General features: G+C 44.4%; 1 pseudogene; it reads right to left on the reverse strand.

The window, feature by feature from the left end:
* On the reverse strand, positions 1–26,702 carry LOC136125092 (pro-neuregulin-2, membrane-bound isoform-like; annotated as a pseudogene).
* Positions 26,703–27,603: the final 901 nt, after the last annotated feature.

A 27,603-nucleotide genomic window follows, 5' to 3' on the forward strand; every position in this document is an offset into this window, starting at 1 on the left:
CTATTCAGGCAGAGACAGGAAGGGAGTGGACGTACTGTAGAAGCTGGCCATTACGTAGTTTTGGCAGGGATCACCAGTAAACTCATCTGGGCACTTGCACAAGTATCTTGAGGGGTTTGAAAGGTCTTTCACCATGAAGCACTTGCCTAAATTCACACAGAAAGTTTTCTCCTTCTGGCACGCTTGACAAGATGGCTTGTCCCAGTGGTAGATGTAGATGTGGATGAAGAAGTATTTGCTCCTTCTGTTGTTACTGATATTCTAATGGGAGACTCTGAAGACACACATGTTGTCTCAGTTGAGGCTGGCATGCCAGTGATGATCTCATTTGAGTCCACAATGGTGATATTGGCAGAGGCACTGTCATTTCCTAATTTGCTGATCACTTTGCACATACGTTCTCCAGAATCAGCCAGTGATGCTTTGTTAATGCGAAGTTCTCACTTCCCTGGCCTTTTTTTGTATCTTGATGTTTTGTGGTTCGTTCTTTGAGTTTAATTCATTCCCATTCTTGAACCATTTGAATTTGAGAGAGGAGTATTCAGAACTGGTCTCTCACCGAAGCACTAGTTTCGAATCTGCTGCAGACTCCTGACTTTTCATCTCTTCCAAACGGGGAGGCAAGGCGCACCGCTTGCACAGCACCCAGCAGATCTCCTTCTTGAGGTTCCGGCCTGTCTCAAGAGGCGGGAAGGATGCTCGGAAGGCGGCCGGTGCGCGGCCGCTGCTGTTGGCATCGGGCTCCATGAAGAAGATGTACCTGCTGTCCTCCTTGAGCCGCCCGCAGGAGGGGAACGCGGGGTGTCCCCAGGCGCCCAGGTGCACGCTGAGCAGCGAGCGAGTCCTTCTTCAAGCTCCCAGCTTTCACCACCCACACCTGGTGCACCTTCACCAGATAGGGCGCCTCGTCTCCGGGCTCGGCGGCGCGGGGCCCGTGGGCCAGGAGGGCACGGTGCCGGGCCCACGGCTGGCGGCTGGCGCTCGCCTCCCCGCGCCCCTGCCTCGCCCGCCGCCCCCTTCCTGTCGAGTGCTCCCCTGCTGCCGCCGCGGCGGGTGCGCATTTCCCTCCATCACCACCACGGCGCGCTGAGCCAGCTCCTGCACCGAGCCCACGCTGGGCGGGGACGCCTAGCACACTGAGGCCCCCGCGGGAGCCGCCTCCTCGCCGGCGGCCGCCCCCCGGCGCCACGGCCGCGGTCCACAGCAGCGGCAGCGGCGGGGCCGGGGCGCGTGACCCAGTGACCGGTCGTCCCGGAGCGGTGCGGGGCGCGTCGCCGTCTCAGGGTGCGAGGTGCGTGCGGGCTCCTGGCTGTCGGTTCGGACTCTCCAGCCACAACATGTTTAACGGCCAGTCTCTTGAGCATATAAAGAGGTAAGGCACATCTTACAAACCAGATATCACTGCATAAGCCAGATGTTTTACAGCCTAACCAAGTCATATGGGCACTTCCCCACAAGAGAGAGAATTGCTCCTGTTACATGATGAGGCTTCACTACACAGAGGGGAAAGCACTTCTGTTCCTCTTGGGAGAGGCATGTGAGGATTAAGTTTACACTAGCTGAAAATAATTCAGTAACAATCTAAATTGTATGGGTCAACTTCAGGTTTGTAAGAGCATGAGATTGAAAGATATGCTTACAAACGTCCTAATTAAGATACTCATGACAAGAAGAGAAGCCTTTTTGAAATTTGTATTTCGGGATCATATATCACAATTCATATTCCCAATTACTAATCATGTCAGCCAATCAGCTTTTTAGAGCTCCTGTGATGGTGAGACATGCCTGTGCTAGCTCTCTCCCAATTATAGAAGAAAACTACAAAAAAATTCAATGACTATGTGTTTGTTTCTGTGAAATACTGCCCTTCATTGGACAATTTTTTTTTTTTAAGATGTTAGGGGTAGGAGTTTTTATTAATTAATTAATTTGTTTTTTTGTTGTGTTGGGTCTTCATTTCTGTGCGAGGGCTTTCTCTAGTTGTGGCAAGCGGGGGCCACTCTTCATCGCGGTGCGCGGGCCTCTCACTATCGTGGCCTCTCTTTTTGTGGAGCACAGGCTCCAGACGCGCAGGCTCAGTAGTTGTGGCTCACGGGCCGAGTTGCTCCGCGGCATGTGGGATCCTCCCAGACCAGGGCTCGAACCCGTGTCCCCTGCATTAGCAGGCAGATTCTCAACCACTGCGCCACCAGGGAAGCCCCATTGGACAATTTTTAAATGTATTTTTATGGGCTATGAAAGTATCACATTTTAAACCAACAAATAATTTTATTTCTTATCTGTCTGCTAGGGAAATAAGGTAAGCCAGAGAGAACTAAGTCATCCCTGACTAATAGGGGTTCAGAAAGTTTAACTGGCACAGCTATTCCAGCTGAACTGGTAAAGTGCTAAAAACTAGTTTGCCTTTAACTTTGACTCTGTTATAAAAAGTTGGGTCAACAAAATTACATTCTTAATTAACTGCTCATTAGAGAGCTAGGTGGGAAGTACGTTCTTTTGGACTTTATAGGATCTGGCTAAGATTAACTGCACATGATACGAGCAACAAGCCTTTGGAGAAATTTCATGATTGCTCGACAAAGGCTGAGGAACCAGCCAAGGTACTGGTCCAGACCTCCTGGAGCTGAGGAACAGCCCACAGTTAGGAGTCAGCATCCAGCTAGGGCTGAAGGTGGGGGCCCAAGCGAACATTGCTTTGGAATACTGCAGTGGGCTTCTTCACACCAGTGTGAAGGCTTAAGGCACACCCAAATGCACATGATGAGCGCCCATAAATCCTAAGCATGAATGTAAGGCTTCAACCTCCCTCTTCTCGTGGCTTTCATGCCCCTACTATGGAATGAATCTAATTCAACCTTTCAGATCATTTCTGGTTTTCTTCCTCACCCTGCTTGCTGTCCCGAAACGTGGGTACTCCCTTGCAATTACACCTCTGCCCCGGTTCTCTACGTGCTTGACCTTTCAGAATGTCATTCACTCTCAGACCTTCCATTCCAACTTGTGTGTAGCTAATTCCTTGGATAATAGATCCAAGATCTATTATCTAGAAAGATCTAGCCTGATCTTTTTTCCTAGTTCTAAGCCCATATCTTCAACTGTCTATTAGATATTTCCTCACCTCCAACTCAATACATAAAATTTAGTTTGGTTCTTTCACCTCTTGACTTCCCCATTTCTTTTAATGGTACCAACTTGGCACTTTCATTCAGACTCAAAACCATGGAGTCATATTTTAATCTTCTCTCTCTGACTTTTAACATCCAAATTCTCAAATTCTTCAAGATTTGTTTTTTCTTGTTGCATCTACTCTTCCCTTCTCATTCCCACCATCACCACCTTAGTTCAGATCTTCATCTTATTTCCTTAATTCTAAGATGCCTACATTTTTGTAATTTTACATACCTAAAAATAGAGATTTGTTTTATAATCAGTGTATACGTTTCATGTGAGTTTTTTATTACAAAAACTGTCATGTTGGGCTTCCCTCGTGGCACAGTGGTTGAGAATCTGCCTGCTAATGCAGGGGACACGGGTTCGAGCCCTGGTCTGGGAGGATCCCACATGCCGTGGAGCAACTAGGCCCATGAGCCACAACTACTGAGCCTGCGCGTCTGGAGCCTGTGCTCCGCAACAAGAGAGGCCGCAATAGTGAGAGGCCCGTGCACCGTGATGAAGAGTGGCCCCCGCTTGCCACAACTAGAGAAAGCCCTTGCACAGAAATGAAGACCCAACACAGCAAAAATAAATAAATTAATTAATAAACTCCTACCCCCAACATCTTCAAAAAAAAAAAAAATCTATCATGTCAATAGTCTTAGGATCAAAATCTATGGCATCTCAGACCCAGATGACTGCTTCTACTTGTTCTTCTGGCCTACATTCCCTTGCTTTTCTAATCTGTCCTGCACACTATTGCCTGATTAATCTCCTTAAAAGACTGCGTTCATTGTGTCCAGTGGTTAAGACTCCACATTTCCGCTGCAGGGGCATGGGTTCATCCCTGGTGGAGAACTAAGATCCCACATGACATGCGGCGCAGCAAAAACAAAAACAGAAACAAACAACTTCAGTGGTTCCCATTCCCTGATAGGCAAAGTATGCAAGTATTCCTAGAGGATCAAGCTGGGCATCGAAGGGACACCACAATCACACCCTGACGTCTTCCTGTCCTTACCAACATTATTCCCCTACCCAGATCTTTCTGCCATGAACACATCCTCGTCTGCCTCTGTTTGTGTCATTCCCCACAATTAGAAGGCTATTCCTCCTGCTACGTACACCCTACTCAGGCTTCAAGTCCTATGTCTGTTGTGAAATGTTATCTGAACACCCTATCCCGAAGTAATCTCTTCCTCCTCTAAATCCCTGTAGGACTTGTCTTGACTACTTATTTCACACTTATTATTAATTATCTGGTATCTTTGAATGTCTGTATATGTTTATGAGTGTAAAGCAATGAATCCGATGTTTTATAATGAACGGGAAAAAATCAGTCACATTAGTTCACATTCTATATGTCTTATTTCTCTCATCAGATCATAAATTCCTTGCAGTTAGCTCTATTAGGTATACTTGTCTCCCTTGAATTGTGATTTATTTAAGCAATATAGTCTACTAAGCACTGAGTTCAATGGGGGGATCACACCTCTCATCAGAGAGGCACCGCTACCCCTATTCTTTTCTCTATGGCTCGTCCAAATCACTTATATTCAACTTCTCCCGTCTGCCCTCCTCCAGCACCCGAGCTTATGATCGTAGTAGCACAAGACTTGCTCAGGCTTTAGAGTGAATCAAGCGTCAAGGAGCGGGTGAATTGAAGAACAAGGAGAAACTTCGCGGTGTTCTAAGACAGATGTGTGGAGGCAGAAGGTCACTGCGATGCAGCGAAGGTGAGGGGGCAAGGCCAGGTTGGCAGGGGCCTCGCATGATGTCATGCTAAGGAGGTCAGACCTTCTTTCTCCTCACTGGAATTGGGAGATTTTTTTAACCAGTGGAGGGACGTGAGCAGATTTGCTTTCTTAGAGTTGTGGAGGTAGACTGGGAAGAGGAGGAGAGACTAGAAGAAGGTAGGCCAGTTAGGAATCGTATTTCAGGACCTGGATACAGTGGCAGCTGTGGTGGTGGGAATGAAAAGCAAGAGGATGGAATCAAAAGAAGGTGGAGAAAGAATGGACAGAACTTGATGACAGAGATGAGACCGGAGAGATGACGATGAAAAGAGAATGAGTGACAGAGGTTTCCACTTCAGTCTAGGCGTGGCTCCAGTGCTATTCCCTGAAATAGAGGAGAAGCAGGTTGGGGAGGGGCTGGAGTAGGTGAGAAGACAGTGAGACCTGATTTGCATATGTTGAATTTGTAACCTCTAAAGGACATTTGCATGAGATTGGGGACATGGAGACAGATATGGGTTGGAGAGACAGACTTGTGATAGGCACAACTCACTCAATAAAATGTATATCTGTCTTGAAATACCCTGCTCACTCTTAGCCTGAGGCATCCAACTACATTTCTTGTCCTACCTGTTTCACCAGATTTTTATAATGTTCCTGGCTTGGCTCCCAGTTTGTTATACTTTTACTCTTGGCCAGTTCAGAACTCTTTTTATAATATTTTACGTAGAGTAGTTATCTAAGTCTTAGACAATCAGACTCTTAGACATTACTTAATTTAATTTCATAGACAGTGAAGTTCTGTGGAAGCTCAGGGACTTCATTTTACTGCACTTTCTGTTAAACATTCCATGGTGTTTCCTGGCCATGTTCCCCCTTTTCCAGCTCACTTCATCCAACTGCTCATGCACATAATCTTTTCTGCCCTCCAGCTTCTATGCTCTCAACCCCTTCTTTACACTTTTGGCCACTGCTTTATTCTTAAAACTTTTTTTTAATTAATTAATTTATTTTTGGCTGCGTTGGGTCTTCGTTGCCACGTGCAGGCTTTCTCTAGTTGCGGCGAGCGGGGGCTACTCTGCTGCGGTGTGCGGGCTTCTCATTGCGGTGGCTTCTCTTGTTGCAGAGCACGGGCTCTAGGTGTGCAGGCTTCAGTAGTTGTGGTGCATTGGCTTAGCTGCTCCGCGGCATGTGGGATCTTCCCAGACCAGGGCTCGAACCCATGTCCCCTGCATTGGCAGGAGGATTCTTAACCACTGCGCCAGTGGGGAAGCCCAAAACTTTCTTTTTCCTGAGCTTCATGACATCTCCCGATTTCCCGCCTACCTCCAACCTCTCTGGCTGCTATACTTCCCCAAATGCCCACTTAAAAGTTAATGTTTCCTAGGATTCCCTATTAAGCCTTCCCTTCATCTCATTTTAGTACACACTTAGTGTGACCTCATCCACTTCCGTGGCTTAACAAACAACCACTAATATTATTTCTAAATCTGAATGTCTAGCCCAGTCTTCTCAGTCCAAACCCAAATATCCAGCTCTTTTTAGGACACCTTTATTCGGATGTGTTCCACGGGTATTTCAAATCAACTTGCCACAGTGAATTTTCCTCTTCTTCCTCTTCTGTATTGGTGATGGTATTGTCACCCTCCCAGTAACCTGTGAGCCATCCCTGACTTCTCTTCCTTTCTCTTTCAAACTCAGTCTGCCAGGAAATCCTGACTATTTTACATTTTAAATGAGCATTTTCCTAGATGAGAACACAGTGTGGTTGAAGATAACAAAAAGGGAGTGAGACTAGCGTGGTGGGAGAAGTTTTGTTGAGAAATATTGGGGAAAATGGTTGGATTATTAAGTGGGAGAGTACCTTGGAAGGTAACGTTAAGGCCGCACAGAGTATTTCAGAGTTGATGTGGTTGGAGAACCACCAAACATTAGGCAGATGGATGAAATGGTAATTTCAAGGTGCATTTTTTAAAAAGTCAGTCACTTGAAGAAAGGGAGTCAGAGCAACTATTAACTTTGTAACTAGGAGACAACCATTTCTTACACTTCATTGACGACATGAGGAAAAAAACCCGAAGAAGTTACAACTAGAAGCTCAGAAAATCTGACCCTGAATTTAAATGAAGTACAAGTGCTACTAAAAAATAATAAGTTCCCTTTGAAGAAGATAAATTGAAATTACGCATTAGTGATATAACTAGAAGTAGACTGTGTTGAAAATAAGTGCAAGAATGACATCATTTGATTGAAAAGTGCTTATAAGCCAATTCCTTAACTGTAAATAATTTTAAAATTGAATACATATAGACATCTTTTAAAAAAATCACCAGGCTTCCTTGATGGCGCAGTGGTTAAGAATCCACCTGCCAGTGCAGGGGACACGGGTTCGAGCCCTGGTCCAGGAAGATCCCACATGCCGCGGAGCAACTAAGCCCGTGCGTCACAACTCCTGAGCCTGTGCTCTAGAGCCGGCGAGCCACAACTACTGAGCCCACATGCCACAATTACTGAAGCCTGTGTGCCTAGAGCCCGAGCTCAGCAACAAGAGAAGCCACCGCAATGAGAAGCTTGCACACTGCAACGAAGAGTAGCCCCCGCTCACCACAACTAGAGAAAGCCCATGCGCAGCAACGAAGACCCAATGCAGCCAAAAATAAATACATAAAATAAATAAATTTTTAAAAACTCACCAAATTGAAATGTAATGATGATTTCCTAAAACATCTGGATTTCCATATGCCTCAATAAAAAATTTAGGCTAAATAAACTCTGTTATAATATAATACACTATATGACATATTTATATATTGATAAACATGGTAATTTCCATTTAATTTGGCTTAGATACTAATTAACTCAAAATAAATGCACTCCCCTCACCAATGTAGTAAGTCAATAGGTAAATAGCTGGGAGAAAAAGTACTCCAAGCCAGGCAGCTCTGTATGTTTCAGAAGCAAAGGGAAAAATAAAAACAGTCACAGTAAACACTGCACTTCTGGAAATAAACTACATTTATGAAGCAGAAGATTCAAAAAGTAAAAGCTAACCCTCTTTATGTGGTGAAAGCATCACTGAGAAACAAATAGCACCCAGAGAGTGACTACCAGTAGTTAGCAGTAAAAAAAATGACATTAGAAAAAAATGGCAGATGTGACAGATTTAAAACCAAAGCTTTCCTCTTACTCCTTGTCATTTTCTCCTTTTTACCTGATTGCAATTTCAATGATAAAGGTCTATTGATTGCTAAGTTACTTACATGAGGGCCTGGAAAGCACAACACTCGGTGAGGATACACACTGATTTCCATCCTGTGGCACAAGCTCCGTACCTCGTGTTGTTTGAAGCAATGAGGAGGGCAGCTATTTGTTCTCTTGGTTTAGCTGCCACAGAGCAGTGATAAATAGGCATCTGATTTCCAGACTAAATCTTCAGCCCCAGCTCTCTGAAAAGGAAGGAAAAAAAAAGGTGACTCTAAACTCTTCCTGTATTTCTGGACAGTAGCTTGAAAGTAGGACAGTCAGTGTCTGAGTGTTACTTTCCAGTCTTTGATACACAATTCTACCTGATAATTTTATTTTCCACCAGAAAAATTATTTTCTTCTGAGTTTCTTGAAGGTAGAAACAAAAATCTACAATCAAAATCTCAATAGTCCTTTTCACATTGTTTTCACACAGGTTCATTTAAAACATTTATTGATGTGCTCCTTAGAGGAAAGAACTAAAAGGGATTAAACTAGAGGATTTAAGGTTCTTTAATAGTCACAGGCCTCAACATACTTAGAACCCTTAGTTTCATGAGATTGAAGGAAAAATCAATATTGTTGCACTTTAACTAAGCTACATTAGGATAGAAAACTGTTGCTACATTTTATAAAGGAGGAACCTTATACTTTTGGTGCTCAGGGACCCCACAGCCAGATTGGTGGCAAGGGATATAGGCTGATAATCTGCTTATTTTGATTTCATTGATATATGTTCATTTGAACACATCACCATCCTAGCCTTTTATACCACATAACGTTACATTCTACTTAAGGAAAGCTAAAATTAAAAGTGATCCATTTTCTACTGTATAGCACAGGGAATTCTGCTCAATATTATGTAACAACCTAAATGGGAAAAGAATTTGAAAAAGAACAGATACATGTAATGTGTATAACTGAATCACTTTGCTGTATACCTGAAACTATCACAACATTGTTAATCAAGTATACCCCAATATAAAAAAAAGTTAAAAAAAAAAAGAGTAATCCATTTTTGGGAATTCCCTGGTGGTCCAGTTGTTAGGACTCGGTGCTTTCACTGCGGGGGCCGGGGTTCAATCCCTGATGGGGGAACTTAGATCCCACAAGCCTCTTGGACAAAACAAAACAAAACAAAACAAAACCATTTTTAGGAAGAGAACATGCTATACTGCCGTTTTTAAAAACTAATGAACAGAATGGGGAGCATATAGCCTAGCATAGGCTAACACAGGCTGGCACAGGCTGAACTAGCACAGGCTGGCACAAACCAAAATATGAAATTGATTTAAAGAATCCTAAATAAAATATTAGTAAATAAAATCTAACTATGTATGAAAAGAATAATACCTAAATGACCAAATAATGTTTGTCTCTGGACTGTGAGGATGATCCAGCTTTAGAAGTCTTTTGATATAATCTGTTATATTAACAAAAAAAGAAAAACTAAATAAATTAGACTTTGAAAAAGCGTTTGCTTCACCCATTTCTAATTAAAACAAAAAAAACAAAACAAAAGCTCTTTTTGTCATGTAGGATATCTGGAAACCTCCTTAACTCATTAAAGTACAACTACCAAAATCTGTAGCAAGCCTCACATGTGATGGTGAAACAAAAAACCTCTCATGCTATTGCCACCACTATTCACATTGCGTTGAAGGTTGTAACCAGTGCAACAAGAAAAATATGACATATAAATATTGGAAAGTAAGAATTAAAGCTATTATTATTTGTAGATTATGTGGTTGTCTACCTAGCTATCCCAAGAGGATCAACTAAAATAACTATTATAATGAATGAGAGGTTACTGAGGTGACTAGATACAAAATCCCTGGTAATAATGAATAAGAAAATGTAACTGGAAAAAGAAATCCCATTCACAAGAACCACAAAGACAACTGAGCACTTGGAACTAACCCAATAAAAATTGTGCAAGACTTATATGAGGAGAACTTACTGGAAGAATGTTGATTCTTCCCCAATAATCTACACATTCAGTGGGGAGCCCAATGAAAATTTTCACAAGATTTTTAATTGAACATGAAAAGCTGCTTATCAAGTTCTTCTAGAATAGAAAATAAACAAAAATAACCAAAAAACAGAAATTGAGGGAAAAAATGAGGTGGAGAATTTGCCCTACCAGATATGAAAACAACCTATAAAACTACAGTAATTAAAACAATGGAGTGTCAGAGAACAAATAAACATATGGATTAATGAAAGAGAATAGAGTCCAGAAACCGACCCATGTATTCAAAGGAATTTAGCGTATGATAAAGGTGGAATTTCCAAACAGTGGGAAAATGAAAGATTACTCTAAAAATAGTACTAGGACAATGGGAGCCATAAGGAAAAAAAAATAAAGTGAATCACTTCCTCATCCCATACTCAGAAAAAAATCCAGATTGACTCAAGATCTGCATTTACAAAAGTATAGAAGAAAACACCAGACAATATGTTTATAATCATGGGGTGGGAAAGACACAGTCGTCAAGAAAAACCAGACAAATCTTATTAAACAGAAATTTAAAACTCCTCAGAGCAAAAGACTGGGAAAAATATTTGCAACATATACCACAGACAAATGCTTAATAACTGTAATATATATCTAGAATTCCTACAGAGATGTGACAAAACATAAGCAAGCTAATGGAGAAAAAAGGCAGGGGAGAAAAACATAATTCTTAGAAGAGGAAATAGAAATATTTCTATAAATATTTGAAAAGATGCTCAACCTCACTAGCACTTAGGGAAATATACATGAAAACAAACAAGGAGGAATTATTTTTTGTCCATCAAATCTTACAAAGCTAAAAGGACTGATAATGTATAATAATGGTGATGGTGTTGGGGAAGAAAACTCAAACTCTGTTGATGAGAGTATAAATGGTTGGAGGAACAATTTGGCAACATCTATCAGAATTTGTAATGTACATACTCTTTGACTCACTTCCACTTCAAGTCATCTATCATACATGTATACCTGCTAACATGTACAAAGATATATGTACAATTACGATCATTGCACCTTTAAAAAATTGGAGATAACCTAAATAACTCTCACTAGGAGACTGGTTAAATAAATATAGAGTATCCATACTGTAAAATACCATGTACTTGTTAAAAGGAATACCTAAGTATTCCTTTGTATCAGTATGGAATACTTCCTAAGGCATATTACTAAATGAAAAAGCAGCATCAAAACTATATGAATGGGCTTCCCTGGTGGCGCAGTGGTTGAGAGTCCGCCTGCCGATGCAGGGGACACGGGTTCGTGCCCTGGTCCGTGAACATTCCACATGCCGCGGAACGGCTGGGCCTGTGAGCCATGGCCGCTGAGCCTGCGTGTCCGGAGCCTGTGCTCCTCAACGGGAGAGGCCACAATAGTGAGAGGCCCGCGTACCGCAAAAAAAAAAAAAAAAACTATATGAAGGGACTTCCCTGGTGGTCCAGTGGTAAAGAATCCACCTTGCAATGCAGGAGACGTGGGTTCGATCCCTGGTCAGTGAACTAAGATCCCACATGACGCAGGGCAACTAAGCCCAAGTGCCACACATACTGAGCCCACGCCTCAACTACAGAGCCCGCGTGCTGCAAACTACAGAGCCCACACGCCCTGGAGCCTGTACACCACAAATACAGAGCCCACACACCCTGGAGCCTGTGCACCATAACTAGAGAAGAGAAAACACGCCCCACAACTAGAGAGAAGCCTGCGCACCACAAAGAAGAGCCCGCACACCACAACGAAAGATCCCGCATGCCTCAATAAAGATCCCGTGTGCCACAGCCAAGACCTGATGAAGCCAAAAATAAATAAATAATAAATAAATCTTTTAAAAAGCTATATGAAGTGTGATCCCACGTATGCAAAAAATTATCTAAACTATATTCTATGCATTTTATAGACAAGTATGGATATGTAACTAACCATATTGTAGTCATTAAACCACATGTTTTATTCCTAAAGCAATTCAACATTCAAAAAAGCACAATTCAAACAGGATTTCCAATCTTCATTTATGCCTCCTAAAAACTTAGAGAATTCAGATATATAGTCTTTACTATTTTAACTATTTTAATATTATGACACCCTTTAGTATTCTCTCTATTCTTTGCTTTTCCATATAAATTTTAGGATCAACTTGCCAAGTTCCATGAGAAACTCCATTTGGGATTTTTATTGGTTTAATTAATTTTTAAAATTTCTCTGTCCCTATAGACTGAAAACTGCTTGATGACAAGAGACCATGCCTGTCTTGTTCTTACTGTGTTCACAGCACCTAGCCAGTGCCTAGAGGGTAGTAAGTACTCAATAAACTCATTCTAGAATGGTTGGATGAATGAATGAATGAATAAATGACCTACGATAGCATAATGATAATATAAAATGTTTTATAGGTGTTAAAATTTTATTTTGGGGCTTCCCTGGTGGCGCAGTGGTTAAGAATCCTCCTGCCAATGCAAGCAACACAGGTTCGAGCCCTGGTCCGGGAAGATCCCACATGCCACGGAGCAACTAAGACCGTGAACCACAACTACTGAGCCTGCGCTCTAGAGCCTGTGAGCCACAACTACTGAGACCATGTGCCCCAACTACTGAAGCCCACGCACCTAGAGCCAGTGCTCCGCAACAAGACAAGCCACCATAATGAGAAGCCCACGCACCACAACGAAGAGTAGCTCCCGCTCACCACAGCTAGAGAAAGCCCGCGTGCAGCAACGAAGACCCAAGGCAGCCAAAAATTTTTTTAATTAAAAATTTTTAATAAAAGAAGGTATGCACATGCATTGTTTTAAAAAATTTTATTTTCAAACTATAGTAAATTATGGGAAAATATTCACAATGTATTAAGTGAAAAAAGTAGGCTTCAAAATTTTTAAAATAAAATGATCCTAATATTGTAAAATAAAATCTATCTGTTTATATATATTATATATAAAGTTTATGTATGCATTAAAAAAACTAAGAAGGAAATAGAAAATAACAGTGGTTGCCTGGGTGGTAAAATTGCAGATTGTAATTTTCTTATTTATACTTTTCTAAATTTTCTATAATTAGCATACAGTACTTTTAGAATAGAATAATAGACATAATTTAAAATGATTAACAAAAGAAAATATCACAATATTTAAAGCTTCTGGGATAGTAAGAGAGGGAAGTGCTAATTTGATAAGTTCAGGTGATTAGGTTGAGTTACTATATTCTATAGTTTTGAGTTTTGTTAGTGGACCAAAGGAAAATTTTAAACTTTTTTTTTCCATTTGGAGTAGAACACATATACAAAAAAGGGGCACAAATCATAAGGTGTACAGCTCATGAATCGTTACAAGGTGAACACACTGTGTAACCATTGCCCAGGTGAAAATGGACTGTTAGCAGCATCCCGAAGCCCCCTTCCAAGCACTGCTTCCTCCCTCCTCCATAGAAGCTGCTCACTGGGTTTTGCAGGACCTCCAGGCTCAGGTTGCCAGGCAAATCCAGGGAAGTCCACTGGGGAAGTGGGTAGAAACCCCTCTGGGTGAGGGGAAGAACCTTACCACCACCCCAGCCTCCCTCCCAAACTGGGAGCCCCTGGCCACTGCCAAAGTGTGATACCAAGATTTTCTAAAGGTAGAATGCAACAACACCTAAAATGAAAATTTTAAATGCCTCCAGACTCACTCTCTCCTGTCTTTCTCCACTGCATCTGCCATTGTGACCCCAGGGATGGGGAGAGGTCAAACGCCACCACAGCAAGGAGATGAGGCAGGGGAAATTCATGCGAGAGAGAAAAAGTCCACTTCTTGCAGTCCCATTGGATGGCGGGAGGAAGGTGGGAGTGGGGCGGGGAGACAGTGATCAGGGGAGCCTGACTTGTATTCCCCCTCTCTAGGCTGAAATCTGGAGTGTGCTCTGGGGTGTTGACAGGTTAAAAGGGATGACAAAAATAGAGGAGATTTGACCCAACTTGCCATTTGGGACCTGGGATGCCTTAGTATGTTTGAGCTGCTGTAACAAACTACCAAAGCACTACCATAACACATAGTGGTTTATAAACAACAGAAATTTATTTCTCACAGTTCTGGAGACTGAATGTCCAAAATCAGGGTGGCAGTGTGCTGAAGATCTGATGAGGGCTCTCTTTCAAGGTGCAGACTATGGACATCTCCACTTCTTGTGGTACCTTCACGTGGCGGAGAGCAGAGGGAAAGCCAGTGCTCCGCTCACTTTTTTTTTTTTTTTTTGGCTGTATTGGATCTTCATTGTTGCTCTCAGGCTTTCTCTAGTTGTGGCGAGCAGGGGCTGCTCTTTGTTGCGGTGCGCGGGTATCTCATTGTGGGGGCTTCTCTTGTTGCAGACCACAGGCTCTAGGTGCGTGGGCTTCAGTAGTTGCAGCACGGGGGCTCAGCAGTTGTGACACTTGGGCCCTAGAGTGTGTGGGCTTCAGTAGTTGCAGCACGTGGGCTCAGTAGTTGCGGCACACGAGCTCCAGTAGTTGTGCATGGGCTCAGTTGTGGCTCGCAGGCTCTACAGCGCAGGCTCAGTAGTTGTGGCGCACGGGCTTAGTTGCTCCGCAGCGTGTAGGATCTTCCCGGACAAGGGAATGAACCTGTGTCCCCTGCATTGGCAGGCGGATTCTCAACCACTGCGCCACCAGGGAAGTCCTCCCCTCACTGTTATAGGGGCACTAGTTCCATTCATGAGGGGCTCCACTCTCACGGTCTTAACCAATCCTAGTTATGTCCTGAAGGTCCCACTTCCTAATACATCATATTTGGGGGGGTGGTTTCCAACATATGAATTTGGGGGGGACACAAACGTTTAGTTTATAACGTTTAGTTCTCAGTATGGGCCCCCTTCACCAGGCCCCATCAACATGGGGTGGTTGCAGGAGTGAAGTAAACAGTATAAGGTTAGGCAGAGGGAGGCTTGGGCTGAATTTCCCAGATATTCTCCATCTTCTCCTGGATGGCAGTCATTCTCAAGGGAGGCAATTCCATACACAAAAGGGGTATATTCCAAAATGTGTATGGGGGCAGGTAATCTTTAGCTGTCACAATGAAGAACAGGTGCTTTGGGTTTCACTGGGTAAAAAAACTTTCTTGCAATGGCAGAAACTGTCCTGCACACTAAAAAATTCTCCTGCCCCAAATGGCAGGAATATTTCCACTGAGAAATTCTGCTAAAGTATTATGCCCACTCTCCTCTCACCATATGTAGAAAGCTTAAGGAATTTGCAGTTCCATAAAAAATAATAGAATTGTCTTCTGCAGTTTGGTTGGGAGGTTCAAGAGGGTTAGGCATCATGCATCTCCCTCCAGGCACAGAAATTCCTAGTTAATCATTATATATTTACAGACTATGAAGCAAGCCATGGTCTGAACTTGCAGCAGTGAAATCAGCTGGGCCACCAAAGAGTAATTTTTAAATAACTCAAAATTTTTCTTACATTTCCCAAATATGATGAAGGGTATACATATACATTTTTTTGTTAACTGTCCACGCTTCATTCCCATCCATTTCCTCACATCCAGTTTGCTTTTCCTCACTTAACTAAAAACTCTATTTTAAAAAGCACTCTCCCTCCTTTTCTAGTCTCTGTCACTAAAACTCAGCTCTGAGGGCTGACTCGGAGAATGTTCTGGGTATCTGGGGGCCGGACGGCTCAGCCATGAGCAGAGTCCCTGTGCAGGGCACCCAGGCGACAGCTGCCCACTGGTTGCTCACAGTTGTCAAGCACACAGCAGGCCAACGACGGGGCCTGACCAGATGAAGAGTAAAGATACAACAAGCCACTTTTATGGTGCCAACTCCCTTGGTCCTTGTCACACACACCGAACAGGACAACACAGAGACGAAAAGGGCCCGTTGACTGCAGTGTGAGATGTGGGACACCCCATTGCTGCGGAGCCTATTCTAGGCTACAGCAAGGAGTTTCACATTCTGCAGCCCTATTTTGAGGGGACTGGGGCAGGAAGCCCCTTCCTCCTCAGAACCTGGAAGACCTAAGAAATCATGCCATGATATCCTCCCGGGGAAGGTAGGGAGGTAGGTGGGAGACAGGCTACAAGCCTCCCATTCTCTCACGTCAAGGTGTCTTTAAACAGAAACACACACCAAACAAGGTTATATATTGACCAGTGGACAAAAATGTTGTGACCAGAGGCTCACAGGAACCTAAGTTTATATTTCTCTTAGGGGTGATAAACAGTTCGGTATTCACTAACTCGCCGTTTCACAGCAACGGTATAGACGCTATGTACTGCAAAAAAATGAGAATAGGCTGTATTATGATGAACACAGCAGTATGTTTGGGCTTCACACACAGCCCATCTCAGGGACCCCTCCTCCCTTCCCAGCGGACCCCAGACCACACTTTGAGAACCGCTGCTCCAGTGCACGACAGTTCAACAGGCTGGCACTGGGAGTACACTGTAAACTCCATTAGGGTCACCACAGCTATTTTGTTCATCTTTGTATTTCCAGAATCTTGCATAGTGCCAAGCACACAGTAGGCACTCAATAGGTGAATTAAATTAAAATGGGCTGGGATGAGGTATTTATGAGAAGGCTGAAGAAACCTGAGAAAGGCAGAATGGTCTCTTTGGTGCTGAAGGTCGGCTCAGTCTTTTTTTTTTTTTTTTTTTTTTTTTGCGGTACGCTGGCCTCTCACTGTTGTGGCCTCTCCCGTTGCGGAGCACAGGCTCTGGACGCGCAGGCTCAGCAGCCATGGCTCACGGGCCCAGCCGCTCCGCGGCATGTGGGATCTTCCCGGATCGGGGCACGGACCCGTGTGCCCTGCATCAGCAGGCGGACTCTAAACCACTGCGCCGCCAGGGAAGCCCCTCAGCTCAGTCTTAATCTTCATGATTTTATGTCTAGAGAAGATTATTTGATCTATTAAAAGTGATTCAACATGTTCTGGATTATTGAAAGTGAGAACAACTATATCAAAGATATGAAAGAGGATTTTTTTTTAAGAAAGAAAGTCAGATGTGGAGAAAGCATACTCATACTCAAAGAATATGAGACGTTGATAAATAAATACAAATCTATACTGATGAACTATCTTGATTATTGAAGTGGATTCTGCAGTGTGAATTTTTTTTTTTCTTTTAAGATGCAGGATTTGAAATCAGGCCTCACTTCACATTTTTCTAGTACTGTTTTAACACTTACGTAAACTTGAACTGCTCTAGATTGGTAACATCCTTGTTCCTTATCTTTTCTTATACAAACACAACTAAGCATTGGGTCCATGGCTTTGATGAAATAACGACTGGTAACTCCTTGTGTCAAATTCAGCCTCTGCCTTACTTCCATTTGGCCTATGGCTTCTTCCACAGCAAAGACCAACAAATGACACCGTGTACATTTTTAAGAGGATCCACAGTTAAATTCTGGTTCTAATATCCCGCACAATGGGACCCTTGCACCCAGAAAGTAGAGGAGGGGCAGGCACTAAGCAGATTGCTAGAAACTCCTTCTTGTGTGTGCAAGTACAAGGGTGAGGAACCACAGCACAGAAGTGAGGGAGAGGAGCCTCTCACCATTGTCCAGCTGAATTAGTTTCCCGTGGCAGCTGTAACAAGTCACTGCAAGCTGGGTGGCTTCAAACAACAGGAATGTATCCCCTCACAGTCTAGAGGCCAGAAGTCCAAAATCTAGGTGGTGGCAGGGTTGCAACCCCTCTGGAGGCTCTAGGGAAGGATCGTTTTTTGCCTCTTCTCACTCCTAGTGGCTTATTTGGCTGTGGCTACATCACTCTCGTCTCCTGTCTGTCTCCACGTGGCCTTTCTCCATCCTGTGCATCTCCCCTCTGTGTGTCTCTTGTAAGGACCCTTGTCATTGGATTAAGGGCTTACCTGGATGATCCAGGATGATCTCCCCATCTCAAGATACCTAATTCCAGAAACTCTTTTTCCAGATAAGGTAACATTCACTGGTTTCAGAAATTTGACAGGGACATACCTTTTGGGGGATATGATGGTGAATCTTATGTGTCAATTTTGCTGGGCCATGGTGCCCAGATATGTGCTCAAACATTATTCACGGATTGGCCTCCATATTGTGGGTGGGCCTCACCCAATCAGTTGAAGGCCTGAATAAAACAAAGGCTGACCTCCCCAGAGAATGAGGGAATTCTGCTAGCAGACAGCCTTTGGACTACATCTGCAATATTTGTTCTTCCTGGGTCTCCAGCCTAACTGCCTTTCGACTCAAACTACAACTCTTTCCTGAGTCTCCAGCCTGCTGCCTACCCCATCAGACTTTGGACTTGCCAAGCCCCCATAATCATGTGATCCGATTCCTTAAAATAAACCTTTTTCTCTCTATATATATTTACATCCTATTGGTTCCGTTTCTCTGGTGAACCCTAACTAACACAGCGGACCACCATTCAACCCACTACACGAGCATCTACCCCAGGGGAGGGGAGGATTTGTGAAAACTTGAGACTTCCCTTGAATGTGGGGATAAGTGTAAAGGTATCTTGCAGTGGACAAATCCATTAAGTATTAGTTCCTGACGTGGGGTGCCATGGGTGTTACTCTCTAAGTGTCTTCTTTTCCCAGTTCTTCTAATTTTCTATAAGTCAGGGTGATTTCTTATCAAATTCCGCACAGTGGCTCAGCAGACGGACTCACCACTGACCTCATGGAGACAGAAAACCTTCCAAGGAAACTCCCTCCTGCTTCCTACCCTAAGCTGAATATTTGCTATAGACTGACTCACGCTTCTCCTTGCTTGGCGGATAGTGAAAGGAGCAGGGCTGTGAAGTCAGCCAGAGCTGTGCTTGAATTCTGCTCTGCCATATACAGTTGATTGATCTTGGATAAGTTACTTAACTTTTCTAAGGCTGACAGTACTTTTGAAAAGATAATACTCAGAGGGCTGGTACCAGGTTGAAGGAGACACTGACACAAATGTATACCCAGTACCTGACACTCAGTGAATTTCTTTCCTTTCCCCCAACCAGGACAGAATGGTGACAAGGCCCTCATGAGCAATGCAGACAATGGGGGAAACAGTGCATCTTGGTCTGATGACTGCCCTATCTGCTTGTAATGTTATTTTACTTATATTTTTTCCTGAAATTAAATCAATTCTTTTTTTTAATTAGCCTTGCCCTAGACACTTGTGAAATCATGGGTTTAACTTGCTAATTATATATATATTTTTAAATTAATTAATTAATTAATTTTTTTTTTGGCTGTGTTGGGTCTTTGTTGCTGTGCGTGGGCTTTCTCTAGTTGCGGTAAGCAGGGGCTACTCTTCATTGTGGTGTGTGGGCTTCTCATTGCAGTGGCTTCTCTTGTTGCAGAGCACGAGCACTAGGTGCACGGGCTTAGTTGCTCCGCGGCATGTGGGATCTTCCCGGGCCAGGGCTTGAACCTGTGTCCCCTGCATTGGCAGGCGGATGCTTAACCCCTGCGCCACCAGGGAAGTCCTATATATATTTTTTCCAAGGCACAGTAAATACACTTAGTCACTCATTCAAGAGTGCCCTTTATGATCTCAGTAGGGTTAACAGGCTAGTTATAAATCTTTCTTCTAATATGCAATAGATGAATATGTTCAGGTAGTCATTCATTCAGCAGGTATTAGAGTGCCTTTTTTTGTGCGAACAGCGTGGCACAGCTCTAGGCTCTGAGCACCCAGGCAAGGCAGTTGACTCCAGACGCCACTCATTCCCGGGGCTGAGAGGGTCAGTCACACTGGTTAGGAAGCTCTGTCAAGTGTTTACCAAGGTACCTAGTTGGGGTGTACTAAATCCCAGGCCTCAAGTCAGAGGCTTTCTTCTGCTCTGCATTTGCCCCCATGCAATGGGAGGGAGGTAAGAAAGGGCGGTGGATCTATTTTAGACCCCGGGTGTCTTCTTGCCTTCCATCTGATTCTTCCTTATAGGTGACTGAAAGAAAAACTGACTCATGCCTGCTCTGTGGGTTTGTCCATCGTGTGTGTTTGTGTGTGTGTGTGTGTGTTTTCTCTCCCTTTGTTTCCTCTTTCAGGGCAGCTGCATGAGTAAATGGGCTCAGGACCTCACAGTGACTGGCCAGCCAGCCACACTCCCTCTCTTCCTTTTCCTCAGGGGTCCACATTCTTCTCACAAGGCTGCCCTGGGCTGCAGGACCAGGCACCCTTAAGATGGCAAGACTCAGATTTGGGGATAGCGTAGGACAGGCCACCTTTCGGCTGAGCCAAGAGCCCCAGCCCAGCTTTACCTGTGCCCATCAGAGACGCACCCAGGGTTCCACACGCTGCCTGCCCTCTCACAGTGCCTCCCACCTCCAGCGTGATCTGGGGACTCGGCTTTGTCAATACCTTTTCAGTCTGTACCTTTCTCCAAGGGCTTCTTCTCTGAGGACCAGAATGTTTCTCTATGGCAAAACCAAACACAACCCGTGCAGACCAGTTCTCCCTGTTACGTGCCCCTCGCATGTCAGTGCCGTGCCTCTCCTTCCTCACGACAGCATGCTGGGAGAATGGGGTACACTTAGGGTCTCCATCTGCCAGCCACCTGCTCGTTCCTGACTTTCCCCGGTCTGTCCTCAGGCCCCACCATCCTCCTGAAATGGCTCTCCTAAGAGTCGGCAGTGACCTTCCCAGGCTCCTCATGGACCCCAGCAGGCTGGGGCACATGGACCCTCCCTGGCCGCCAGCACGTGCTGTCCCATCTCAAGGCTCCCGGACCCATCTCCTCCTCCCTGCAGGACAAGGGCCCTCCTGTCTCCCCACCCTCGTCCTCCCCTGCAGCAGCCCCGTCTGTGCCCCCTGCCCTTCCGCCCTGCGTGAGGCCCTCGGCCTCCACGAGAGAAAGGCCGCCGCACTTGGCTGTCCTCCTTCCTTCTTGGAGCCCAGAACTAAAAATAGAAATGGCCAAAGCCTCATGACCAGGCTTCTGGGAAGGCCGGTGGGAACAGCTCAGGGTTTCAGAAAGGAAGCGTGACGTGAGCCCGGGAGTCAGGCGGCCCAGAAGAATGAGGAGATTCCTAAAGAATGGGGCACGACAGGCCTGCCGTCCTGCCCTCTGTTAACAGGGAGCCAACTGGTGAGCTGCCAGGGCCAAGTGCAGACCTGGGCGCCTGGGTCAGAGGGGCGTCAGTCACAGCTTATCATCATAGACTATGGACGAGAAGGCAACATGGGCGCCAGGTGAGGGTGAAGTCAACCTTTCACCTTTAACACCTGTGGATGGAGCCTAGGGAGAAGGCAGGGCTCCTGAGGCACCACACTGTGTCAGGGTGACCTGAGGCTCCTCCGGTAATGGTGACGGGAAAATAGAGGCCCCGGGAAGTGCTCCAGGGACGGCGGGTGAGCACGGCCCACTCCCTGCTGCTGCTTCAGGCTCCCTCAACCACCCACGCTGCACAGACCTGGAGGCCCTTACAGATAGATGCTCCTTTTATCAGGCAATGGCGATACCTGTTTTAAACATCAGCAGGTTCTGAATGCAGCCGGCAGAGAGCTCTCCACTGTTCAGGAAATAGGCGCCCCGGGGAGGAACGAAGGCTGCTTTGGGAGGAACGAAGGCTGCTTTCCCAGAACTGCGCTCAAGTGCTGCTGGAGAAGCCGAAGCTCCTTCAAACTCCTTGGGCAGACGCACCGGAATGTGATGAGGAAGTAGAAACAGGTGGCTCCCACCTACCTGATTACGATTACAGCAGCAGCTTCCAGAGGCAGAGGGGATGAGTCGGCGTCAGGCATAACTGGGCAGGAAGCCCCAGGCTGTGGTTTTTACCAACAAATATTTGTAAATAAGTTGCAGAACCCCTAACACACTGGTCTGGGCTGTGTATGTGTGCGTGTGTGTGTGTCTGTGTGTGTGAGATGGGGGACACATTTATGAGAATATAAAATAAAGCATGCAGACACAGAGGGGAGGAACAGAAGAGACAGATGGTAGAGTGGAGGGAGACCTACAGTCAGGACCCGAGAGCCAGAGGAGGAGATGAGGCCTGAAGAGACTCTTGTGGCCTAAAGCAGCAGATCTTATTCTTGAAGGGTCTCCAGGAGCTGTCCTGTACTTCCTAAGAGACGGTGTCCAAAAGCAGGAGGCATCTGTCAAGTAGAAGACAAAAAGGGCTGTTGACCAGCAGGCCAGACACGGATGAGAAGAGCCAGTGGTCTGGGAGCAGCGGGGGCAGCACCAGATCCCCAGGGCTTGTTAAGTGCACCTGGCACCGTCCCTGCTCTCCCTCTGCCTCTGTTTCTGCTGTTAGAGCATGGCTCAAAATCAAAACAAATAAGTTAAACCTCTTTCCCTCCTTTCTTCTTAACGATAAACTTATTTTGTATGAAATATAAGAGGCAATTAGAGAAGAATATAACAACCCAGGTTTAAAATTTTAGCATTATGCCATTTTGCATCAGATCTTATTCAGAGAGAAAATATCACAGAGGCAGTGGATCTGTGGATCCAATCTTTCTAAGAAGCTGCTTCATTGCCATCAGCCCCATGGTCAGTGGGGCTGCCTTGTGGGAGTGGACAGCACATCCCTTTGAGAGTGATGTAGGAAGGCAGGAGCTGAAGTGGTCCCTAAATTCACTCTCTCTTCTCAGGAAGGAGGGCAGATGGCAGAGGGTGTGTGTGTGGGCAGGTCTGTTGTTAAATGAGGTCTAAAGAAACAGGATATCTAAAGAAGGCTTCAAGCTGTATCCATGTAATTAAGAGCTCCGGCCCAAGCACTGGCACCAGTTTTTCTTGTTTAGGACTTTAGTCTTCCTGGTTATCCCTTCACTCACATCTTTATTGAATTTTATACCCTTATTTACCATGTGCCCTTTTAACTGTCAGGGTTCATGAACGATTACTGTAATTTTCCACTTTCGTGACTTGATCTGCAGATGGGTGCTACCATACTTAATCAAATATTTCCTGTTTACTCACCTGCAAAATTAGGACAATAATACCTATTTCAAAAATTTCCCAAGGGTTGAGATAATATATGTAAATCACCTAGCACAGTAATTAGCAATATAATAGTAAATGTTTTCTTCCTTTTTCTTTCTAAATGCTCATAAAGCATCTGTTTGAGAACTCCATTTAGGATTCTCGAAGAATTGCCAACGAGCACCACAGTTAGAATTTCTGGAAAATACTTTTGGCTCAGTAATGGAAATTGTGGCAATTCCTTTCTTCTGATTAACCTAGATGCTGGAAAACCTGCAGGAGTTAACAGTGTTAAGGTATGATTTTTTAAAATGTAAAAATATAACGGTTACACAGTTATAAAATGAACGAGTCAAAGATTAGTTAGTGGGTATCATACTGGTACCCATTAATTAATGAAGACACCAGTAAGATGTTAAGACTGTTTCAAAGGAGAATTTGAGAAACAGAGAGGCAATGACAAAAGATAAAATGGTTTTGCTAATACACGCAAAACTGGTTAATATTCTCATGCAATAAAATATAATGTTTGGGGTTACCTTTTCTACAGAGGAGAAATCAATTGTATCTTCACCAGACAAAATTCACTCGCATTGCTAAGGACAAGAACCTTTTGCATTACTATAAACTTTTTTACAAATTTACTTCAACTCCTCCAGAGATGGAAAGTAGCCTGGTCAATAAGAAATCAATTTGCATAAACCTGTAGAATCAGAAAACGACAGAGATTCCAGCAGGCAACGATAAGCATTCCACTGAAAGGAAACCTAGTAATCTCCCTTGTCCATTTCCAAATCTTGGACCATTTTCCCCAGTGATACCTATACAATTAGACTTATCTAGGAGGGAGGCTTTGGAATTTTCTCACCCTGAATCATGGGACCAGGCCCCTGTTATAGCCAGTGCCTCCCTCCCAGTCTCTGATTACAGGAATTCTCCTCTCCCTGAGCCATGATGTGGATTAGGGTGAGGGTGCTGAGGCAGCCAGTTCCGACATTAACCATTTTGTTCCTGTGTTCTGTAGCTCAAGGGCTAGCTATATACGTAGCACCACAAACTGCTCCAACTGGCTTCCCAGACTGCTCTCCAACTTTACCCTTGCAAACCCTCAACCCAAGCCCGAGAGATAATTAACAGACCCTGAGGGACTTCCCTGGTGGCTCAGTGGTTAAGAATCCACCTGCCAATGCAGGGGACACGGGTTCGAGCCCTGGTCTGGGAAGATCCCACATGCCGCGAAGCAACTAAGCCAGTGTGCCATAACTACCGAGCCTGTGCTCTAGAGCCTGTGAGCCACAACTACTGAGCCCACGCACCACAACTACTGAAGCCCACACGTCTAGAGCCCGTGCTCCACAACAAGAGAAGCCACTGCAATGAGAAGCCTGCACACCGCAATGAAGGTAGCCTCTGCTCACCAGAACTAGAGAAAGCCTGCACGCAGCAACGAAGACCCAACGCAGCCAAAAATAAAATACATAAATAAAAATTTAAAAAAAGCATCTGCCCTCCAATGCAGGGGACACGGGTTCAATCCCAGGTCAGGGAACTAAGATCCCACAGGCTGTGGGGCAACTGAGCCTGAGCGCCGCAAATACTGAGCCCACAAGCTCTGGAGCCCATGCACTCTAGAGCCCGTGCGCGCCACGACGAGAGAGCCTATGTGTGGCAACTACTGAGCCTGTACATTCTAGACCCTGCGTGCCACAACTAGAGAGAAGCCTGCATGCTGCAACGAAAGATTCCATGTGCCACAACTAAGCTCCCAATGCAGCCAAGTAAATAAATAAATAAATACTAAAAAAAAAAGGAAGAAATGCTTCTCAAAAACACACACACACACAAAATAACAGACCCTGAAATTTGCCAAATTTCACAAAATGGTTTGTTGAACAATTCAGCATGTACTGCCTTGGAACACCTTTTGTGTCATATTTTTTAACTTGCCTACAATTTTTTTTAACATCTTTATTGGAGTATAATTGCTTTACAATGGTGTGTTAGTTTCTGCTGTATAACAAAGTGAGTCAGCTATACATATACATACATCCCCATATCTCTTCCCTCTTGCGTCTCCCTCCCACCTTCCCTATCCCACCCCTCTAGGTGGTCACAAAGCACCGAGCTGACCTCCTTGTGCTATGCGGCTGCTTCCCACGAGCTATTTTCCATTTGGTAGTGTATATATGTCAATGCAACTCTCTCACTTCGTCCCAGCTTTGTATACAATTTTTAAAAGTTATTTCTTCTGTCATCAAGGTATACTTCTTTGATAGCAGAAACGATCCCCCTCTACCAGCACCCAATATTAGGTGTTAAATTAGGTGTTCAAACAGGTGTTTAATTAGATGTTAAACAAATATTGATTGAAGGGATAGATAGAAGGTGTTAGAATAGAGAACTTCCCTGCTCAGAAAAACTCTGACTTCCCAGCGCCTTCAGAATAACATGCAAACTTATCAGAGACCTCACTTTCCCCATCCACGTTGTCTACCTACTCCTGCCAGCCGGATGCTTACTCCCAATACATTTTTTTTTTTTTTAGCATCTCTGTATCTCCTCTCTCAACCTGGAATGCTCTTTCCCTTCACCTTCAGGGCTTAACTAAAATACCGTCTCTTCCACGAAGCCTTCCCTGATCCCTTAGATGTGACCTCATCACTTGCCTTGTCCTCTCAGCAGCTGGAGTGAGACCATGAAAGATGAAAGCTGTGGAGCCAGGTGGCCTGAATCCATTTAGTTTTGTGACCTTTGGTGAGTGACGAAACCATTCTGTGCCTGAATTTTCTAAGGTAAATTTGGGGAGAATACTCTGCTCACCTCAGGGTTTTTGTGAAGATTAAATAAACGAATACACTTAGAAGACACCTGGGGACTTCCCTCGTGGTCCAGTGGTAAAGAATCCACCTTACAATGCAGAGGACGCAGGTTCGATCTCTTGTCAGGGCATTAAGATCCCACATGTCACGGGACAAATAAACCCGCACACCACAAACACTGAGCTTGCATGCCTCAACTAGAGAGGCTGCATGCTGCAAACTACAGAGGCCACACACTCTGGAGCCTGTGCGCCACAACTAGAGAAGAGAAAACCTGCACGCCACAGCTAGAGATAAGCCTGCGCACCACAACGAAGAGCCTACACGTCGCAACAAACGATCCCACATGCCTCAACGAAGATCCAGCATGCCTCAACTAAGACCTGACACAGCCAAAAATAAATTAAGTAAATAAATAAATAAATTTTAAAAACACGAATTACAATAAAAAAAAATAAGAAGACGCCTGGAACGTAGTCAGTGCCCAGGAAGATTAGTTATTATTATTCCTTTTGGATGCTCTCCTAATTCTATACTGGAGCCCCGTCCAGTTAGTTCATTCTGTCTTGCATAGATTTTATTTACTGGTTGAAGTAAGTAAGCTCCTCAAGGGATGTTTAGGGAACATTTGCTGAATGAATGAACAAATTAAAGAATAAATGAATGGTTAAATGCTGCCCTGGCTTCCAGTAAATAACTCCTCATCAAAAAGCAGATTTTTTCCTCATGGTATGTGGGACTTTTCTTTTAAACCACCAAAACTTTTGAGCTTCTCTTTTGCAATTTCAGGCCTCTGTTTGCTCTGAAGTGTAATGTTTGCATAGATGTGACACCTCCTACAGCACCAGGATCTTTCCGGCATAAACCATATTGGGCATATTTGTTTTCTGGGTGTAATTCAGAGTAGTAACTTGATAGTCAATTTGTCTTGCCTTATAAAATTCACACATATAGTTAATTTTTTCCTATTGCAAGTCCTAGGTTGGAAGGAAGGAATATTACTGCTGGCAAGTTTTGTTACCTTGAGCAATTCACTTCCACAACTTTTCTATTTCCTTAGTTTTGAAAGGAGGTGATTTCACTGCTTATGAGGAGTGAATGGTTTGCACCACACATCTAGCCGCCCAACTTTTTTTTTCCACATAGAAATCTGTATTTTCACCTTATTTGGAAAATTGAAAATTTTGACAACTCTGAACCTTTATTCCCTCTAAGAAATATTGGCTGGCGCTGAACAGGAGTTGTGAGTTGGGTAGGCACTCTCCAGACTGTCACCATGCCACCACTCCAAGTTGTCTCCATGACACCCCTTCACTTCTCTATGTTATTTTCCTATGGCTGCTGCAACAAATTACCACAAACTTAGTGGCTTAAAACAACACATACTTATTATTTAACTCACATATTTCAGAGTTCTGGAAGTCAGAAGTCCAAAATGGGTCTCACTGGGTTAAAAACAAGGTGTCTAGCCCCCCAACTTTTCAGACTCCCACCTGAAGGACAGGTCCGCAAAACACCTAGCTCTGAAAGACAATGGGGCTGGTGTCCACAAGACCCACAGTACTATAGCAAACGAACTGTTCCTTATCCGTGCCTGAGCGTTCCCCGCAGCTATCCCTGCACAGGGCTCAGCACAGAGGGAGCTCAAAAAAACGCCCACCTCCTAGGCTTTCCATGAAAGAAGTTTGATTGCTTACTTTACAAGCTGCTGCCTGAGGGTCTGGCTTCTAATTTAGCACACAACGAGGGGCTGGCTGCGATCCTTCCTAG

Source organism: Phocoena phocoena, chromosome 6 (genome assembly GCF_963924675.1).
Source record: "Phocoena phocoena chromosome 6, mPhoPho1.1, whole genome shotgun sequence".
NCBI classification, from domain to species: Eukaryota; Metazoa; Chordata; class Mammalia; order Artiodactyla; family Phocoenidae; genus Phocoena; species Phocoena phocoena.